The sequence below is a fragment of the Bombina bombina genome, chromosome 6 (assembly GCF_027579735.1).
Source record: "Bombina bombina isolate aBomBom1 chromosome 6, aBomBom1.pri, whole genome shotgun sequence".
Taxonomy (NCBI): domain Eukaryota; kingdom Metazoa; phylum Chordata; class Amphibia; order Anura; family Bombinatoridae; genus Bombina; species Bombina bombina.
Window position 1 is genome coordinate 869840500 of NC_069504.1, and position 17939 is coordinate 869858438.

A 17939-nucleotide genomic window follows, 5' to 3' on the forward strand; every position below is an offset into this window, starting at 1 on the left:
GCACAAATGAGAATAGGGTTTTAATTTTTCCCCTTTTTTTATCCATTGACTTTTATGGGGGAATACATGAACGCACACGCAATCTTCTAACTTTGGTTTTTTGAGCTAGTCCGGTTACCACGAGAGCGAAAACAGTTTACTTTCAACTCATAATTCGAGAGCAACCCAACGAGCGCAACAAAGCTTACTTCTAGCGCAATTAACGCTTGAGCGGAATCGTTAATCTGTGCTTAATTTGTAATTTGGCACTATATTTTAACTTAATTTATTGTAAGAAAACATGATTTTAAATTTTGTCAGGTTTTGATAAATAATGAAAATTAATAGTTTAGGATATTAATATCTTGCAGAAGAAAATGGCCGTAACTGTTCCCATTTATAGTAGGGGACTTCTGTAATTTGGTACATTTTCCAGCATTGAAAACTATTGAGTCACTTAAATTATGCAAAACTTTAATTTCTCACTGTGCAGAATGTGATCCTCTGTTCTCCAATATATATTTTTATTTTCTAAAATGCCTTGAAATAGTTTGAAAAAAAAATAACAGGAACGTTTTGTGGTTTATTATGTCTTCTATGAGCTGTCACAACGACCAAACTTTTTAACTTTGGTTAAAAATATAAACAATTTAGCATCCTTTATACTGCAATTATTTTTCAATAACCAAACTCCATCCTTCAGTTACATTATTAAGAGGAGCCAGTCTAGGCTTTAGTTTGCAGACAACAAGGTTAGCCACTGTTGTAAAGTTAGTAAAAATGTCATTATTTTACTGTTGTTATCTGATAAAGCCAATTAGGGACAGATATGTAGCAGGGTTAAAGCCTTGAGAAGTCATCAGTGTGCATTTCAAGGTCTGAGACTTAGAATTTGCTTTACTTACAGAGCAAAATTACATGAAAAGAGGCAAAATAAATAATGAGAACATATTGCAAATTTGTTTAACTATATTTGACTAAACATGTATTTGAAAATCTCAAGGTGTTTACTGTACCTTTAAGACTTGGCTGATATGTTATTCTATGGTAACACAACAGAAATATCTTGTAACTACAAGTTGTGTACTATCACTTTAAATGTACATAAACGTAAAAAAATTTTTTTTAGTATTTTAAAAAAGCAGGTAATGTTAAAGGGACAGTCTACACCAGAATTTGGATTATTTCAAAATATAATCCCTTTTATTACCCATTCCCTAGTTTTGCATAACCAACATAGTTATATTAATACACTTTTTACCTCTGTGATTTCCTTGTATCTAAGCCTCTGCAGACTACCCCCTTATTTCAGTTGTTTGACAGACTTGCATTTTAGCCAATCAGTGCTGACTCCCAGGTAACTTCACGGGCGCGATTACAATGTTATCTATATGGCACACACAAACTAACGCCCTGTAGTTGTGAAAAATTCTCAAAATGCATTCAGATAAGAGGCGGCCTTCAAGGTCTAAGAAATTAGCACATGAGTCTACCTAGGTTTAGATTTTAACTAAGAATAACAAGAGAACAAAGCAAAATTGGTGATAAAAGTAAACTGGAAAGTTGTTTAAAATTACATGCCCTATTCAATTCACTTCTATTATCAAAATTACGTCATTTTTTTATAATACTCTTTTGAAAAGCATACTTAGATAGGCTCAAGAGCAGCAATGCACCACTTTGGAGAAGTATTCTGTTGAAGGCCCATAGGTAATACATGACTGAAATGGGAACATTGGGTAGGGGATTGGGTTAATGTCACTGTGTTACATAGGGTCATTTCAGTTGGGAGCCATGTTATTGGGTTAAATAGGATTAAGGTGGTCTTGTAAAGAGGCAAGGAACAGGAGGCTGAGCTTTCAGGGTTAATTGCTAAAGCTGGAGGTTGCAATTGCATTGTATTGCTCCAAGGGTTTGATGGATAGTACTTTAAAAAGAAGTCATTTTCCAAATGTTGTTATATATTCTTGTGGCCTTCATTCCCAAGCTTAAATTTGATTGTTAACAGGAAACCATATATATATTATTTTTTATACCATCAAATGTTTTTTTTACATGTATTATATTTCTAATTGAAATCTAATGCAATAAATCTAAAAAAAGTCAACAAATAATTTAATGTTATATAGTATTGGCTAGATTACAAGTGGCACACTGTAACACCTACTCTGTACCTTTAAACAGTCTCACGCTCCAAACTCAGCTCTCTGCATCCGCTATTTATAGCACCGCCCCATCATCCAGTCTTTGCTGGATTATTGAAGTTTGACGATAGTCTCCTGCCTTCTCTCTACATTCAGCACTTATGAATTATCTGTGTGGATTCACTGTGAGCTGTATACGGAACCGCTCTCTATCAGCAGCCTACGTCATCAGCTACTGATCGTCGCTCATTTCTCAACGTCCTCACGCTACTCCAGGGCTCTGCTGTAGCGTTCTCATCCTAAACCTCTGATTGCTCTTGGAGGTTTGAGCTACGGATCTCTCCCTACTTGAGCCTGCAAACTTCCTCTGGTTAAGGTTACGGTATTGTACATTATTAATAAACGTACCAGTTTAAAGCTATATTGTGTTGCTCTCTGTCTTTCACTACGATTATTCCATATTCTCTGAGAGCTTTGTTATTCTTAAGCCAATAAGTTTATCTAATTTTTCCACAACTCATTGGACATATATAACATATTTGGCTATAATAATACAGAGTGGTAAACCGGTGAATAGACAACTTGGTTAACCACACTGTTACAAAACTACTATCTGAAGTCTCGTCATAGAGATATTAATTATCTAGTGCTTATTACACACACTAATGATAGCAAGGGGACAATAAGCAGTATTATTAGCGCACAACTTGATATTATTAGTCCATAGTAAAATGCCATTTGCTAAAGTAGGGTTAGCGCACCCGACTTCGCTCAAGCGCAACCTATACTTTCAATGGATATCACACAAGCTAAGTAGGAATCATATTACAAGTTGAATGTTATAGATTGCGAGTAAAAGCCAAAATAGCATTAGAAGCATTAGCGCTGCCTGAGATCTGAAATAAAGTATTAGGCTAAAAGTAAATGATGCAAAAAACACATAAACTACATATATATTGAAGTATTACCCTCACATATATGCATATTAAAAATAATATGTATACATATTTATAATTACACATGTATTAAGAGTGCTTTAAAAGGATATGGTATATGACAAGGTGTTGGACTGGGAAGGGCTCAAAAGTACTCTTCACATGGGAACTTACAATCTAGAAGAGTAGGAGGGTGAGAAACGGGAGGTGAGGACTGCAAGGGTGAGAATGATATTAGTACAGTGCAATTATTAGGTAAGTGGATTTTTTTTGTTACTGAGTTGGGTTATAGGTTTTTTTGAACAAAAATGTATTTAGGGATGGTTTAAAGGAGGGCACATTAATGGGAAAGTTGGACAGAGTGAGGAAGTGCATAGCAGTGGGTTGGTGCAACAAGAGGGAAGTCCTGCAGTTTAGCATGGGAAGAGTTGATAGTGGAAGATGCAAGAAGAACGTCAGTGTTGGACCTTAGGGGGAGGGCTGGAGTACATCTGGTGATTATTGAGGACATGTAGTTGGGGGCAGAATTGGTAAGGACTTTGTAGGTCAGAAGATTTTGAATTTAATTCTGTTGTGAATGAGGAGCCAGTGAAGGGAATCACAGAGAGGTGCAATAGAAACAGGGCAACGGTTAAGGTGTATTTGCCTAGCAAAGGAATTTAGGATGGATTGAAGGGAGGAGAGATGAAGGCCAGTTAGTAGGTTATTGCAGTAGTCATGTCAAGAAATTATCAGGGAGTAAATTAGTTGCTTAATGGTGTCAGTGCTTAGAAACTTGCAGGGGGTCAAGCAAGGAGTTTTACAAAGGGATGATCAGAGGCAACATGTCAAAAAATGTGTTATAGACAGTTATGAGCATGCAACTTGCGGCTTAAATCTCTTGGACTTTCACAATCTTAGATCTTCTGAAAGCTACTTCTGCACTAGAGCCCTGTTCAGTAATACATACACCACTAGTTCAGTTGCTACTATTTAAAGAGGGGGTGGAAAATCTTGAAGTAATATGGCAGAGCTTTACATGTAAAACACAACATAATTTTGAGAAGACTCATACTGGTGTTTCTAGCTCTTCAACAGAGAGACTTAATGCTCTGCTTGATTCTACAGCTGCCCGTATTAGAGTGGGGTAATTTGCTCTGCACTTTTTTATGTTTCTTTTCTAGCTAGTACCACATTATATTGATAGTTTCAATGGTATTGTTTAATTCCTGTGTTATGCATATTATAAAATGTAGCCTAATAGTCTGATGTTACCAAATTGTGAGTTATTTTCCCTTCTTTTTCAATTTTTATTATATTTTGCATCTTTTCCAATGATTCCAGGCTCAGCTCAGGCTTAGAGGGTACCACTGTCACATTGAAATATCATTGAATATGATGTTTCTCACTTGTATATTTCCTCTATTTACATAGGTTTGACTAACTGTTGGGCTATAGGGCTATGATCTGGACCGAGGAGAAGCAGAGGTTTTTTTTTCCCACCCCCATATAAATAATAATAAGCAAATAATTTAGAGGGAATTTTTTGACTATACTTTTTTAAGAATGTGTTTTTTAGATTATCCCATTTATAAGACCTATGTTTGTCCCTGATGTCTGCAGCCAGGTCATGGGCATAGACCTTACCTTTTGGTTATAGGTTCACTTACCACCTCTAATAACCTGCATGATCTATTGCCCTTATTGTTAATAATGGCTTATTTTTTGAGTGAAGAAGCCTTTGTGCTACCTAAAGCCTTCTCCCTAATCCTTAGTAAATCTTCAGGGACAAATTATCTTCTCCTTGAAAGTCACAACGTTAACTGTTAAATTTCTAATTTAGCATATTAACAGATTACAAGTGGAGAGTTATTTAATTCTCCCGCTCGAGTGTTAACTCCGCTAGAAGAAAGCTTTTTGCGTGCGTCAGGTAGCGCTCGTATTACAAGTTGAAAGTAACCGGTTTCAATCCCGATCGCATATTCACATGCACACTAACCCGACATGAAAATATTAATATTTTACATTCCAATGTACTTCACATAGAAGTATGTTCTATTTTTTTTTAAATACATATTTCTATATCTGATGTTTTTTGCACAAATATATACTAATACATATATATATGTTGTGATGTGATAAGTCTTGTCCATAGTATTGCTATGACTGCTGTGCACTCCTATAACAATAGAGTCTCTGCAGTATATTGATACCATTTAGGTATTGCTTGCAAATGAATGTGCTTTGACATTACTCATTACCCCATTATAGTTATAATTAGCTGCACAATGTTTAAGAACTTAATATTATACTTACTAATGTTTTGATTGCATCTAGTAATTACAGGATTCATACTTGCATTCTGTTATAATAATATATCCATTTTTGATGGACATTATTCTGATTCATATCATTTCCCAGAGTCATTAGCATGATAGTTAACATTTGATGTGCATCTGTAAGTATATTGGCTCCCATACTTACGCTGTATAACATGTATGTTTTTAATTATAGCTTTGACATTTGGCCAGTGCGGGCATCCATATTACTTGTCGCGCATGCGCAGTAGCGGATGGGGAACGCTGCGGCTCTACGCGCATTTTGGCAGATTTGTCCACTGGGTAAGAGGGTTTATAAGGTGGTAAGTAGATTGTGTGTTTATAATGTATCTGAGGACGGGGGCAACCCCGAAAATGTTAATACAATAAATGTATTATTTATGCAAATCCGGATGTGTGCTTATCCTATTCAGCACTATATGAAATTCTTTTGAGAAGCACCACAGTGAATGTTTGTATTATAGAGTGCTGGGCTCACTTGCAACTTGGATATTATCGTTTAGCCTGCAGCACCTACAGATTTGAAAACTTTAACCCTTTGGATACGCTTTTGTTTTATGATATCAGTGTTTGTTTAATTTGCCAAGCGCAACATGTCACAAGTGGTACCAGTGTAGAACTTTCACTTGCTAATGTGGAGGAAGGGGCCGATGCAAGCACCATTATAGGAGCAGATATATTTAACTTTACTGATGATGATGCGCCAGAACAACTATATAATCAGCTACTGAAATGAAAGAAATGGTGTATAGATCTTAAGCTGCATGGTTGCTACTTATTCCAATATCATAGGAAGATGTTCATTCCAAAAGGTTTTAGAATCAGGAATATCCCCTCCATAAGATCCAATAATCCCACATTTTGCAAGAAATGGTGTGGGATCCTGAACAAATGCTCTCTGGACCTAGTGCTGCTCGTTATAGAAGAAGTGGGTCAAACTTTGCAGCAATTGGAGAGTGAAATTACAACCTTTGAACAACAGCATTTATCAAGGATGGAGGAGGGAGATTGGCTTACTAAGCTAAATCAACAACTGGAAACATAAGAGAATTATCTGATAAATTTCAAAGAAAGAAAATGCGATGCAGTAATCTCTGACTACAAGGAACAGAGGGTTTACAAATGGCAATCTAGCTATAACTCTGAACAAAGGCCCCCCTACCACCAAAGACGCCACAGAATATTCATACCAAGAAATTGCAAATGTGGATAGTTCAGACAATAGCTCTGAAAATTAACCAGGTGGTGCACAAGCAATGGACAGAGATGACACCCATGCACAGACAGAAGGAATGGCTACCCGTTCAAAAAATGGGGAGTGAGGTTAAAGAGACTGACTAGAAGAGGGGTAATACACGCAAGGGGAAGACCTCCACGAGCTTGGAGGAGAAATCAACAGTAAACATAATTATGAATTTGAGTGATCATTCACTTACCCCCATGGAGGAGAGTGTGTTACAAAAGGGATTTACCTTTGTTCCAACTACACGTTTTGATAATTTCTCTTTGAAAGTTGATGAATACAAGTTTCAGAGAACACTGAAACTCAAAGAATTTTTTGGTGGAACACAAGGTGAGATCCAGAAATGTAACGCTGGACCACTTTTGAGCCGAAGAGCACTAACCTTAGTATACATACATATATAAGGATGGTGAACACTGAATTTAATGAACACATTAAAAGTAAAGAAACTGCTGGCAGGCAGAATCTAAAGGTGGAGCAATAGTTCTACAGAACTATAGTGATTACAAAGAGGAGATTCTGTCCGAACTCAATGATAAAATGACCTACAAGAAATTAGGTGGTGATCCTACAAAAAACTTCAAAAAGGAGATTGATCAGTACATCACACTTATGGTATCCCAGGCACAAATTACTAAGGAGGTTGGTGAATATCTGATGGTGGATTTCCTAATAGTACCAGTGTTACATAAGGTACAAAAGGTACATAAACACCAAACCAAGCCACCAGACAGGCCCAGCGTATCAGCCAGAGACTTGATTCTCCAACCTCTAGCTTCTGTACAGTATTCTGCAACCTATGGTTATGCACTGCCCTTCATTCCTCCTGCACTCTATCCAATTTATTGAGACTCAATGTCACCAATCTCTAAACAGTCATACCCCATTTTGGGGGGATTGGGGCTATTGATATGCATCTCAAGAAGTATCCCTACATTGGTCCACCAGCAGAAGTAGTGTAAGATTCTGTTTGCAATATAACTATTTCAAATTTGAGATGGACTACTTCCTACCGATATCTGGCACATGGGGCCTAATGTTTCCCCATCTTATGCCAATCTATACATGGCCTTGTTTGAACAGCTTTATTCCATGACCCTAGGATACTATTGTTTAAACGGTACAAAGATGACTTCTTTATCATCTGGCAAGGTTCACCTGAGGAATTGGGGACTTGGTTTAACCTCTTGAACAAGGAGAATGAAAATATTCAATTCAAAATGACATTCAGCGATATGAGTATTGATTTCCTGGATCTGAGAATCACTAAATCTGGAGGGGGTTTAACCACATCACTGTTCGGATCACTGATCGCCACTCCATCTTAGAGGCAACTAGTTGCTATCCTCCAAGCCTTAAAAAGGCTCTCCCCAGGTCCCAATTTAAGAGGGTTGTGAGGAACTACAAAGACAATGAAAATAAATTACCACAGCTACAAGATATGTACCTAAAGTTTGCTGATAGGGGACACACAGCAGCTCAGTTGAATCCTGCCCTCATGGATTGTAAAGAAATGGACCAATTCGAGCCATTGGAGATGAAAGAAAAGAAACAGCTTGAACAATTGATTTTTTCCACTGAGTTCGCTTTTGACGCATTAGAGCTTCCCAGGATTATGAAAAAGAATTGAGACACACTCACATCTGACAGAACACTGCCATTTCAGGGCATGGAACCACAGATGATTGGTTATCGTAGGGGCAGATCAATCAAGGACATGCTGCTCCGAGCTGACTTCAGACCCAGCTATGTAAATAGAACGTGGCTTGGAACCAATAGAAATGGTTGTTATCGCTTTAGTGGGTGTATCACTTGCAGTGGATTGACACAAAGCAAATTCTTCACCCATCCATGGAGAACTAAGCAATACGAAATAACACATAAGGTTACCTGCACCACTAAATATGGGGTATATATGTTCCACTGCCCATGTGGTCTTTTCTACATAGGAAAGACTCAGGACGACCTACGCACCAAAATGGCCAATCATCGCTCAGGGACAAGGTCAGCCTTGTTTACTGGGGTATCGGATCAGCCAGTAGCGAGACACTTCCTTAAAAGGAAACATACTGTGGTGGATCTGAGATTTATTATTATTATTATTATTATCGCCCTATCCCAAAGCTTGTTAACTTCAATTGCGCTCAAGCGATTGTGTTCACTTTCAAGCAAACAAACACAACGTGCACACCCACACGCAATGTCTCTTAGCAACCTATTTGTAATCTAGCCCTACATGTTTAATTATTATTCCTTAGTACTTTGAATATTAGTTTACTCATTTGTTTATACTCTTAAATTAGACCCCTTAAGGGTACTTTTTTCCTTTTCTTCCATGATATCTTCTCCAAAGGTTCATGACATGAGTGGCCTGCTTAAGATCAGATTAAAAGTGGAGCGCTAATTTATTGTGCACCGGCAAACAAGCAAATTTGCGTGTTTGCGGTCACGAGATAAATAACCAGCCGTTACAAGTGGCTGGCTATTGCGAGCTTGCGGTAGCAATTAGCACATATAAAATTAACCAGAGATCAGATCTCTGGTTAATTATATAAATATGCCTAAATGCACTCAAATTAGAGGGTATTATATTTTTTTTTATTAAAAAAAATATAGCATTTTTTTTTAAATAAAAAACAACTGCACTAGGCTAAAGTTGGCAGGTGTGGGGTGTTAGAAAAACTCATATATATTTATGTGTTAATATGTGTATATATACATATTAACACATAAATATATATGTATATAATCATATACAGTACTATGCAAAAGTCTTATGCCACCATTATATTTGTTGTTATAGCAATGGTATAATGACCATATATAATTTTTTCTCAGTCTCTTTATTAGAATACAACCAAAAAATACAGGATATTTGTATGTAGTATTAAAAAACAGAATTTGTTTAAAACAAATCATCTCTAGTCTAAAGTGGCAAGTATTTAATGTGACCTCCTCTTACACTTGAGCAATAGCAGGAACCTGGCTCTCGTAAACCTAAATGGAATGGTTTGTGCAAGAGATGCTTGAGCATTACATACACATGTGGTATGAGTTTAATTCATTGGAAGCTTGCTAATAAGACTAACTTTCAATCACATCATTCCATTCAAAATGCCAAAGATCATATAATTTGACGGATGTAAACTCATACTTTTGCATCAGCAAGGCCACTCTCAAAGGGAAATCAAACAAACTTGATACCCAAAATGTGGTATTCAAGGTGTTATAAAGAAATTTAAAGAAACAGGAGACGTCAACGACAAAAAAAGGACCGAAAGGCCAAGAAAACTTTCAAAATCTGATGAAAAGTTTCTCAGAGTTTCTTCTTTGAGAAACTCGGAAGATGTCCTGTAAGGACCTGGATCAACATCTGGCAGCTTTATCAGGATGCCAAGTTGACCATTCTACTGTCTGAAGAAGCTTGATCAGGAATAGTCTTTGTGGAAGGATAGTGTAAAACTCTTGAGAAAACTTAGGTTTCAACTCTTGGGAGGATCACAAATGCAGATGAAAAAAAAGTGTATTTGTATCACCAAGACAATTGGGCTATTATGACAGCATAGACCAAGCAGTCTGAGGTGAAATATAATAAACTTAGGTAAATTGCTGTTAATGCAAGCACATCAAAGCACACTGATTTCTCAGATCTGTTATTGCCTCACAGATAGGAATCAGTGTAGAATTGCACTGATTGCAAGTAATTATAAAAGTCTTTTATGGTCACTAATAAGCAACACTAAACTTCCTTTATATACCTGCATGCAATAAATTGAGAGATTATGCAGGAGTGGTTGTTTGTACAAAAAAGAAGAGAAAGAGCAGCTTGATGTTTCTAGTTGTACTGTCTCTTTAAATAGCACACCGGAGCAGGTCTTGTGAATAAGCAAGTAAGTTGAAAGGAGCACAAAGTTTGTATAAGCAGAGTAGAGCTTTAGTTGTTATGGCTGTATATATATGCAGTTAAATGGAAAGCAGATTCTATTTAAGCAAAGCACTCTGTGCTGTTAAGCTCAAGATGTAATGTGAGCTTAAAACAGATAAATAGTCCTTACTTTACAAAGGTAGTCTCCCAGGCTTGTTTGTGTAATGCAGCAGGGAATGCACACAGCTTGAACTCCAGGCAGGCTGACAGGTTTAGTTCAGTACTTCAGTAGAAATAAATTAAGCTTTTAATTTTGCAAAGCAATGATGTCCATTTGCAAACAGGTAGCAGAAGTGCAATGAATCCAATTAGGAAGGATCAAGAAAGGAGTCTGAAATGAAGGCTTAATTTCCAAGTAGCAGGAACAAACAAACAAACTGTGAAACAGTACTATCTGCAATAACTAAGCACCTGTTTAATGTCAGGTGATCCCTTAAGTAAAGGGAAAGGTAAAAACATGTGATGTGGAAATGGAAGGAGAGATGCAAAACACGGAGTGGATTCCTCACATAAGTCCCCCTTCAAGGAAGCCGATCCTCGACTTGATGCTTAGGTCTGTGTGGGTAACGCCTGTGGAAACGAGAAAGCAGCCTAGAGGCGTTGATATGAGTGTAAGGTTCCCAACTATCCTCATCTGGCGAGTAGCCCTTCCACCTCACTAGATATTGTAACTGGCCATTGCATATTCTAGAGTCCAGAAGGTCCAGAACCTCAAAGGAGTCATCATCAAGAGGTACCGGCTGAGGAGGGAGTGTAGTCTTCGTTGTTGAAGAACTGGCAGGTTTTAGCAGGGAGACGTGGAAAGTGGAATGAATGGGTAACGAAGATGGAAGATCCAAAGTAACAGCGTTGGAATTGATGACCTGAGTGATGGCAAATGGACCTATAAATAATCTGGCTAATTTTTTGCTAGGAACAGGTATTTTAATGTTCTTCGTTGAGAGCCAGACTTTATAACCCACAGCTTATTCTGGAGACGGTCTTCTACTAAGATCATAATATTTCTTTTGAGTAGCTTGTGCATTTTGCATGTTTTGATGTAAGAAGTGGAAGTTCTCAGCGATTTTTTGTAATAGATTGTCTACTGAAGGAGATTTAGGAACCAGTGTGTCTTGTATGGAGAAAGTTGGATGATAGGCATAGTTAGCAAAAAACGGGGAGAGATTGGTTGAACTATGTTTGCTATTGTTGTATGCAAATTCTGCCATGTAAAGATATTGGGCCCACTCTGTTTGCTGGTAGGAACAGTAGCAGCAGATGTACTGCTCTAGCCATTGGTTTAGACGTTCAGTCTGGCCGTTGGTCTGAGGATGCAAAGCTGTACTCAAACGATGATCTATCTGTAGATGTTGAGAGAGGGACTTCCAAAATTTTGAAGTGAACTGGACACCCTGGTCTGTTGTTATGATATGAGGAATCCCATGGAAGCGTACAACAGAATTCAGGAAAAGCAGAGCGGTTTCGCTAGAAGTGGGAATCTTATGGTACGGGATGAACAGAGCCATTTTGGTGAGGATATCTGTGACAACCAGAATGGTGTTGTATCCAGAACTCAAATGAAGTTCAACAATGAAATCCAATCCTATATGGACCCAAGGTCTTTCAGGGATATCCAACGGTATGAGGTTACCATAGGGTTTGTTCTTGTCCCTCTTGGAAGTGATGCATATCGTGCAGTTTTGAATGTAATCATGGACCGAATCAACCAGGTTTGGCCACCAATAATTTCTTGCCAGTAGATCCGTGGTCCTTTTAATACCTGGGTGACCCAGTAATGGAGGATCATGATGTTGTTTGATTACCTAATTTCTAAGAACTTCTGGGATATATAATTTGGAGTCATGATAGTAAAGATCATTTTTGAGTGAAAGAGCATGGTGGGGAATCAGTTTATCAGATTGTAGAGCAGTTTGGAGTTGTAACTTGAATGTGGGCATCAAACCTAGGAATTTATCCGCAGGTATCATTGAAGTGGTTTCTTGGATATTCAGTGGTCTGTGATCTCTCCTGGAGAGTGTGTCGGCTTTGACGTTTTTAGAACCGGGTCTGTATACGATCAGGAAGTTAAATCTACTGAAGTACAGACTCCATCTCACCTGTCTGCTGGAGAGTGTTTTGTTCTTCTGAAGGAATTCCAGGTAACGATGGTCAGTGTAGATAATTATTGGTTGTACCGTGCCTTCCAAGAGATGCCTCCAAGTGTCAAATGCTCGTTTAATTGCAAGTAGTTCTTTCTCTCCGATGGAGTAATTTATTTCTGCTGGAGAAAGTAATTTGGAATAAAAGGCGACCGGATGAAGCGGTTGTGTGAGACTTTTCCTTTGTGAAAGAATGGCTCCTAGGGCATAGTCTGATGAGTCAACCTCAAGCACGAACTGAATAGAAGGGTCTGGAAACTGTAGAATAGGTGCAGAGGTAAATGAACTTTTGAGATTGTTAAAAGCTTCATTAGCTGAGTTGTCCCAACGAAAAGGTATGCAAGTGCTGGTAAGTCTTGAGAGAGGTTTTATTTTCTGAGAGAAATTTTTAATGAATTTGCGGTAATAGTTACTGAAGCCGAGGAAGCGTTGTAGCTCCTTTCTATTAGTAGGTTGTGGCTAATTTCTGACAAATTCGACCTTGTTTTCTTCCATTTGAATACTCTTAGGTCTAAAGGGATATCCAAGGAAGTCTATTTTTGTGGTGTGAAAGACACACTTTTCTAATTTTGCGTACAATCTGTGAACTTGGAGTCTTGAGAGCACCCAGCTGACATGTTTCACTTGATCTTCCATCGTGTTTGAGTATATAAGGATGTCATCCAAATACACGACGACACAGATGTCAAGCAGGTCGTGGAAGACATCATTCACGAAGTACTGGAAGGTGGCTGGAGCGTTGGTGAGTCCAAAAGGCATCACCAAATACTCAAAGAGGCAGTATCGGGTTTGAAATGCGGTCAGCCACTCGTCGCCCTCTCTTATACGGACTAGATTGTAAGCCCCTCTTAGATCAAGTTTAGTGAAGATCTTTGCATGTTGAAGACGCTCAATGAGTTCGGGGATGAGGGGTAGAGGGTAGTGATTTTTTATTGTTATTTTGTTTAACTCCCTGAAATCTATGATGGGTCGAAGTGAGTTATCTTTGTTTCTAACAAAGAAAAAAACCAGCAGCTGCTGGTGAGACAGAAGGACGAATAAAACCTTTTTTTAAATTTTCATTGAGGTGGTTCAACAGAGAGGATATAAATGGCCAAAAGGAGGTGTGGTGCCAGGTTTTAGTTCAATAGGGCAGTCGTAGGAACGATGGGGTGGTAAGGTCTCTGCCTCCTTTTTACTGAATACTTCTGTAAACTTTTTGTAAACCTGAGGAATCATGGGTTCTTCAGTCAAGTGTAATAAAGTAGTCAAATGAAAACAGGTTTGTTGGCAATAATCAAAATTGAAAGTGATATCCAATGAACTCCAGGTTATAGTCGGTTCATGTAAACGAAGCCATTGCAGGCCAAGGACTATAGGAAAGAGTGGTGAAGTGATAACATCGAAACTAATATATCCTTGATGAGAATTAAGAGTGGTTACTAAAATGGGAACAGTGTGGTGTGTAATAGGTCCAGAGGAAATCTCAGAGCCATCCACTACACGAATAAAAACTGGAATCAGTTTTTTAATGAGAGGATTTTTTTTAAGTGTAACAATAGATGTATCTATATAGTTCTCCTGTGCCCCTGTATCAATTATGGCCTCTTTCTTCAGTTGCTTGCAGTTCCACTGTAAAGAGAGGGGTAGAATGCAGTGAATAGGTTTGTTAAGCACAATTAAAGAAGTCAAATTTGGAGATGACTTATGGTTTTTGTTCTTGCCAATAGAAGGACAATCTCGTAGAGAGTGGGCAGCAGAACCGCAATACACACAGAGGCCCTTAGATTTACGTCTAAATCTTTCTTCTGAGGAGAAAGGGCCACGGATAAAACCTATTTCCATAGCCTCTGGGCTACTGGTGGATGAATGGGCATGATGGGTAGCCTGGATTGGTTGGATAGGTTTCTTATAAGGGGAATCAGCATAATGTCGTTCCGACTTTCTCTCTCTTAGGCGTCTATCGATTTGCATGACCAATCTCATAAGGGCTTCCAGGGAATCAGGGAGGTCAGTACGAGCGAGTTCATCTTTAACCTGATCAGAGAGACCTAATCTGAATTGATTTTTCAGGGCAGCTGCATTCTATTGGGAGTCAATTGCATGCTGTTTAAACTCGGTGATGTAGGTCTCCACCGGTCGATTGTCTTGTCTTAACTTCTGTAGTTTATTATCAGCAGTATGTTAAAGGTTAGAATCCAAATATAACTCATCCATGACAGCTAGGAAGGACTGTAGAGAGGAGAGTATTGGGCTGTTGGACTCAAACAAGGTATCCGCCCATATGCGGGGTTCACCACGTAAATAACTAATCATTTTTAACACTTTGGTGTTATCATTGGGATAAGTGATAGGCTTCAAATTGAATGTGAGAACACAGGCATTCCTAAATTGCCTATATGAATGTCTATCTCCATTAAACAAATCTGGAGGTGCTATAATAGGTTCAGTTGTAGCCTGCATAGCAGCTGGTTTGCTGGTAACTGTATCCTTTATAACTTTCCTTAGTGTTTCATTTTCGACTTTTAATTCTCTCAGACCCTGGCTGAGCTCATCCACCCGTTATAAACGATATTTGGGATATCTGCTGGATCCATAATCAATAGACTTAGTTATTCTGTAAAACTCTTGAGAAATCTTAGGTTTCAACTCTTGGGAGGATCACAACTGCAGATGAAAAAAAAGTATATTTGTGTCACCAAGACAATTGGGCTTTTATGACAGCATAGACCAAGCAGTCTGAGGTGAAATATAATAAACCTAGGTAAGTTGCTGTTAATGCAAGCACAGCAAATCAAAGCACACTGATTTCTCAGATCTGTTATTGCCTCACAGATAGGAATCAGTGTAGAATTGCAAGTAATTATAAAAGTCTTTTATGGTCACTAATATGCAACACTAAACTTCCTTTATATACCTGCCTGCAATAAATTGAGAGATTATGCAGGAGTGGTTGTTTGTACAAAAAAGAAGAGAAAGAGCAGCTTGATGTTTCTAGTTGTACTGTCTCTTTAAATAGCACACGGAGCAGGTCTTGTGAATAAGCAAGTAAGTTGAAAGGAGCACAAAGTTTGTAAAAGCAGAGTAGAGCTTTAGTTGTTATGGCTGTATATATATATGCAGTTAAATGGAAAGCAGATTCTATTTAAGCAAAGCACTCTGTGCTGTTAAGCTCAAGATGTTATGTGAGCTTAAAACAGATAAATAGTCCTTACTTTACAAAGGTAGTCTCCCAGGCTTGTCTGTGTAATGCAGCAGGGAATGCACACAGTTTGAACTCCAGGCAGGCTGACAGGTTTAGTTCAGTACTTCAGTAGAAATAAATTAAGCTTGTAATTTTGCAAAGCAATGATGTCTGTTTGCAAACAGGTAGCAGAAGTGCAATGAATCAAATTAGGAAGGATCAAGAAAGGAGTCTGAAAAGAAGGCTTAATTTCCAAGTAGCAGGAACAAACAAACAAACTGTGAAACAGTACTATCTGCAATAACTAAGCACCTGTTTAATGTCAGGTGATCCCTTAAGTAAAGGGAAAGGTAAAACCATGTGATGTGGAAATGGAAGGAGAGATGCAAAACACGGAGTGGAATCCTCACAGATAGCAACCAATAAACCACTTTTTCGGCAGGGGAACAGGATGAAAAGACTAAGATATGCTAAAGCTCACATAGACTGGAATGCAGATCAGTGGAAAAGAGTATTATAGAGTGACGAATCCAAATTTGAAAATTTTGGGTCCAGTCATCGACAATATGTGAGAAGAAGAGTTGGAGAGAAATGGAAGAATGAGTGCTTGTGGCTTTCAGTGAAACATGGTGGAGGGTCTGTCCTGCTTTGGTGCTGAATTTATGCCAGTGGTGTTGGCGATATTGTCTGAATTGATGGGACCATGAATGCTGAAATGTACAGACAGGTTTTAATTCATCATGCTATTCCTTTTGGAAAGCGTCTGATTGGGAATGGCTTTATTTTAAGCATGATAATGATCCCAAGCACACTGCTAATGCAGTGAAATCATATCTGGAGATAAAAACAAATGATAAAACACTGATAGTCATGGATTAGCCTCCAAAGACTCCAGACCTGAATATTTTAGAGGCAGTATGGGATCACCTGGACAGAGAATAAATAAAAGACAATCTAAATCTAAAGAAGAACTCTGAACTTGTTTTTTTACATTTTGTGTACATATTTCCTGTATTTTCTGTTTGTATCTTAATAAAGAGACCGACAAATAAATATGGATGTCATTAAAACTTTGCTAAAACAACAAATCTAATGGTGGCCTAAGACTTATGCACAGTACTGTACATATATATTTAAAAGTGCTGCCATCGCTGCGCTACTTACTCCCTTCGCTGCGCGAGGTTCTCATGTCATGCCTCATGGCATAAAACCGGGGCTCCCATTTGAGCCTATGGAAGCTCGCTCTCATGAGCGCAATGCTTCCCAGCATTTCTGTCAACTTGTAATATCAGCGCACATTAGCAAGCGCTGGTATCACTCAGTGGAGCACTTCCCGTAATTTGACTATCATGTTCCCTCTAATGCTCTTAAAAGTTATCATAAAACGCTCAGGAGTGGCTGATTTATTTTTATAGAGCATCTCTTTATACATAAAAAAAATGTAAAATTAGGTTTCCAAGATTCTAAGGTCACAAGCAATGTTATATAAATGTTTTATTTTGGTAAATGTTCTAGTCTTAACACCATGGTCCACATTTATGACATTGCTATTACACCGTCTGTATTGTATTTGAGCCATGTAACGTTTTTCTTTCTTTTCTCTTTTTTAATATGGAACACTTCCATGTGCACTCTATTTGATGTTTTGTAATCGTATGTGTTTTTTTGTTGATGACACTTCAGTAAAAACAGTAATAATAAAAAAATAGTCTGGTTGCATTTAGCCGCGAATCAGCAAGCGCTACCCAGGTGCTAAACCAAAAATGGACCAGCTCCTAAGCTTACATTCTTGCTTTTTCAAATAAAGATCCAACGAGAATGAAGAAAAATTGGTAATAGGAGTAAATTAGAAAGTTGCTTAAAATTGCATGCCCTATCCGAATCATGAAAGTTTAAATTTGACTAGACTATCCCTTTAACTTTGCTAGAGGTTAACTTTTTGTGCACGTCAGGTAGTGTTTGTATTACAAGTTAAAAGTGTAATGATGTGTATGCTTTATGTTATAGTTTAAGTTCAATAGTTATGCTTAGTTCACTCTGTGCACTACAAACAGTTAACATTTTAGTCATGTGATTGGAGGGGGCGGGCAGTTA